We start from the raw sequence: 4,069 nt of genomic DNA, 5'->3' as shown, positions 1-4,069 counted from the left end.
TCTCCGCGCTTCTTGGACCTGTAAGTCCATTTCTTTCACCAGGTGGGGGAAGTTTTCTGTCATTATTTCTTCAAATAGGTTTTCAATATCTTGCTCTCTCTCATCTTCTGGCACCCCTATAATTCTGATGTTGGTACGCTTGAAGCTGTCCCAGAGGCTCCTTACACTATCCTCGCATTTTTGGATTCTTTTTTCATTTTGCTTTTCCGGTTGGGTGTTTTTTGCTTCCTCGCATTTCAGATCATTGACTTGATTCTTGCGCTCCTCTGGTCTGCTGTCGGGAGTCTGTATAATATTCGTTATTTCAGTCCGTGTATGCTTAATTTCTAGTTGGTTCCCCAACATAACATCGAGGGTCTTATTAGTTTTCTTGTAGATCTCATTAAGTTTATCGGCGGCTTCTAAACAGTTCTTGAGAGACCTTAAAAGTGTGGTTCTGAACTCTATATCTTCCATTGACAATTTTGTCCTGTTTCTTTGTCTCCGCATTTTGTTATGCTTCCATGGTGCACCCCCTAGTGGTCTTTGTTCGCACTCTTATAGTTAAACCTTGATTGTTGTAGCTAATACCAGGGAGGGTTTGACCTCCAGGCAAGTGGCTATGAGAATCAGCTGTGTCAGCAGTGAGAGAACTTCTGTCCTCTAGGGAGGTGCTAATCTAGCCTTTGCCTGAGGCTATCCGGCAAATGCCTCTGTGCAGGGCTTGGGCAGGGTGGGTCGCACAGGATCAACAGGGTGGGCCGGAGAGAGCAGTTATGGCGGCTCTCAGTCCTGTCCCCAGGGGCTCTGCCTCTCTGAGTCCCAGCACCCGCTGCAAAGCTCGGAGAGAAAGCTGCACTCGCTCTGACCGAAGCCAGACAGTCCCGCCTCTCCCGCTTGAGTCTGGGTCCCTAAAGACTCGCCTGTATCTGGAGCTCAGAGTCTGCGACTCCCTCCCGATTGAAAACGCCAACCGCGCCCTCCGCCGCCAGCCCGCTCCACGCACTCCGCACCTCAGAATTTGACTTCAGCACTGCACCTCCTCTGAGTGTCCGTGTGCGTTTCTCTTTCCTCCTAGTTGTAGGACTTCCACTCAGCCAGCGTTCCTGTGGTTCTGGGTGATGTCCGTTCCGTGTTTTAGTTTCACTTTTGAAGTAGTTGTTCAAAGCAGCAAACTCCGGCGTTAACCTATGCCGCCATCTTGGTTCTCTCCACAATCAGATAATGGTTTCTTTGTTATGATACCAAAATCAAAAGTGGCAAAATCAAAAACAGATAAATTGGATTTCATCAATATTAAAAACTTCTCCAGAAGATCTGGATAGGGCCTCCAGCCATACTGACCCAGCTTTGGTCATTCTTCACAGTGGGTCTCTTCCTCTTTTGCTGGCTCAGTTATGGCAGCCATGAAGACCCTGAACCACAAAGCTGAAGTAGTCTGAGCCCAGGCAGTGTTGGCGGTCAACTTCCATGCTGCCTGGGGCCTGCAAATTGTGCTGAGGACCAACTTGGGTCTGAAGGGCACCATGAAGATGTTTGTTTCTGATACTGGAGACATCAAGCTTACTAAAGATGGCAATGTGCTTCTCCATGAAATGCAAATTCAATACCCCACAGCCTCCTTAATAGCCAAAGCAGCAACAGCCCAGGATGTCATAACTGGTGCTACTATCACTTCCAATATCCTAAATATTGGAGAACTACTGAAACAAGCAGATCTCTACATTTCTGAAGGTCTTCATCCCAGAATAATAACAGAAGACTTTTTTTTTGGGGGGGGGTTCTCTGAAAATTTTAATTTGTTCTGATAATAAAATGAACACAGTGTAAGGACTTATGCCCTCTGGCTAGCCAAGACATTAGGATCCTTAAGAGAAAGCACCAAGGCAGCGGCAGGAAGCGGTGGGATGGACTCGATGGAAAGGAATGCACTACACGGATGAACTATGGAGTAAGGGCACAACGACAAGGGTCAGACAGACTGCCCTAGCCTTGACCTGGTGATTAAAAAGAGAATCACACCCTTCCCCCAATTATTAGGGAGAGGTCCGAGGGGAGGGGGCACAGGGTGCTTATTGCTGTCCTCTTCATGGGCCTACAGCATCTGTGAACACTGGAAAAGAAGGCAGAGTAGCCTTGCGCAGAGCAAGAAGAGAGAGAGAGAGAGAGAGAGAGAGAGAGAGAGAGAGAGAGAGAGAAAGAGAGAAAGAAAGAAAGAAAGAAAGAAAGAAAGAAAGAAAGAAAGAAAGAAAGAAAGAAAGGAAGAAAGAGGAAGACAAAGAAATATGGAAAGGCTGACTATTTCTTGTGGTGGGGTAGCTCTGAAGTCTTTTGTTTACCTAAATCCTGATTGTTGGGGACATGAGGGCTTGGCTATGACTATACATTGGGAGAAGAGAAGTTAACCTTTATTGAGAAATGTAACAATCCTTGCTTTGTCACATTATTGGTCAAAGGATCAAATAAGCACACACTCATTCAAATCAAATGTGCAATAAGAGATGGCTTGAAGGGCTGTTGAAAATGCTATTGATGATAGGTGTATAGTTCCAGGTGCTGTTGCAGTGGAAGTGCCAATGGCAGACACCCTGATTAAATATAAGTCCAGTGTAAAGGGCAGTTCAAGCATTTGCTGATGCATTCTCATTATTCCCAAGGAAACACTAAAGTTCAAGCAGAACATTCATAATCAGGCCAACTTGTGGGTGTGGACTTGAACACAGCTGAGGCAACGGTAGGAGCAGAAGTAGGTGTATGGGATAACTGTTGTGTAAAGAAGCAGCTTCTTCATTCCTGCACTGTGATTTCCACCAACATTCCCCTGGTTGATGAGATCATGCTAGCTGCAATGTTTTCTCTAAAAGTTTGAATTGAAGCTTCCCCTGTATTGCCTGAATTATGAAGACTCCCCAGAGTGATTCTAAGAATACAGCTATGGAATTTTTGTTCTGGCTTCAAATGATTTTTAAAGGATTTTTCTTTTCCCATATGGAAATAGGAGATATTCAAATTCCAAACTCTGAAATTTCGTCATGGATGGAACTGGAGAGCATTATGCTAAGTGAAATAAGCCAGTCAGTGAAGGAAAAATACCACATGATCTCACTCATCCATGGACAATAGAGACCATTATAAACTTTTGAACAATAATAGATACAGAGGCAGAGCTGCCTCAAACAGATTGTCAAACTGCAGCGGGAAGGCCGGGGAGGGTTGGGGGGCAGGAGGTAGTGGGGTAAGAGATCTACTAAAGGACTTGTATGCATGCATATAAGCATAACCAATGGACATAAGACACTGGGTGATAGGGGAGGCTAGGGGACTGTCTAGGGCGGGGGGATAAAATGGATACATATGTAATACCCTTTGTAATACTTTAAGCAATAAAAAAAAAACAAACAAACAAACTCTGAAATTATAATTACAGTACTTTTTTCTAATTAGGCTATTTTTAAAATTGCACTGGGTGTATGCACAATGAGCAGGCTATCTTCACCCAATATGCACAGGATGTTTTGCTTTAGATTCTATGATATAAAAATACATGTTGGAAAAGCATATGTTATCTACCTTATTAGATATTCCTTGGAAAAACAAAACAAAATATTAAAAACTTCTGTGTAGCAAACAATACCATCAAGAAGAAAAAAATACAACACAACTCAATGGGAGAAAACTATTTGCAAATCACATAGCTAATAAGGGTCTATTATCCAGGTATATATAGCTCTCACAACAAAACGAAGGATAAATAACCCAATTCTAATGAACAAAGGATTTAAACAGGCATTTCTTAAAAGAAATACAAATGGCCAATAAGTATGTGAAAACTTGTTCAACACCAAAATACTAGTCAAAACCACAATGGTATTTTACATCCACTAGAATGATTATTATAAAAGCCAGTAAATCACAAGTGGGAATGGGGATAAAATAAAATCCTCCTACATGCTGGTGAAAATGTAAAATAGTACAGCAACTTTAGTAATGTTTTCTAATTACTCAAAAATGTTAAAAATTAAGTTGCCATATCACAAAGCAATTCCAATGCTAAGTGTATGTCCAACGAAATGAAAATATGTTCTCATAA

At 42.5% G+C, this 4,069-nt stretch overlaps 1 pseudogene; it reads left to right on the top strand.

The window, feature by feature from the left end:
• The first annotated feature begins 1,505 nt into the window (after window positions 1-1,505).
• LOC132224606 (T-complex protein 1 subunit zeta-like) lies at window positions 1,506-2,975 on the top strand (annotated as a pseudogene).
• Window positions 2,976-4,069: the final 1,094 nt, after the last annotated feature.

Source organism: Myotis daubentonii, chromosome X (assembly GCF_963259705.1).
Source record: "Myotis daubentonii chromosome X, mMyoDau2.1, whole genome shotgun sequence".
NCBI classification, from domain to species: Eukaryota; Metazoa; Chordata; class Mammalia; order Chiroptera; family Vespertilionidae; genus Myotis; species Myotis daubentonii.
The sequence above is the reverse complement of the archived record's forward strand: the minus strand, read 5'-3'. Positions and strand labels throughout refer to the sequence as shown.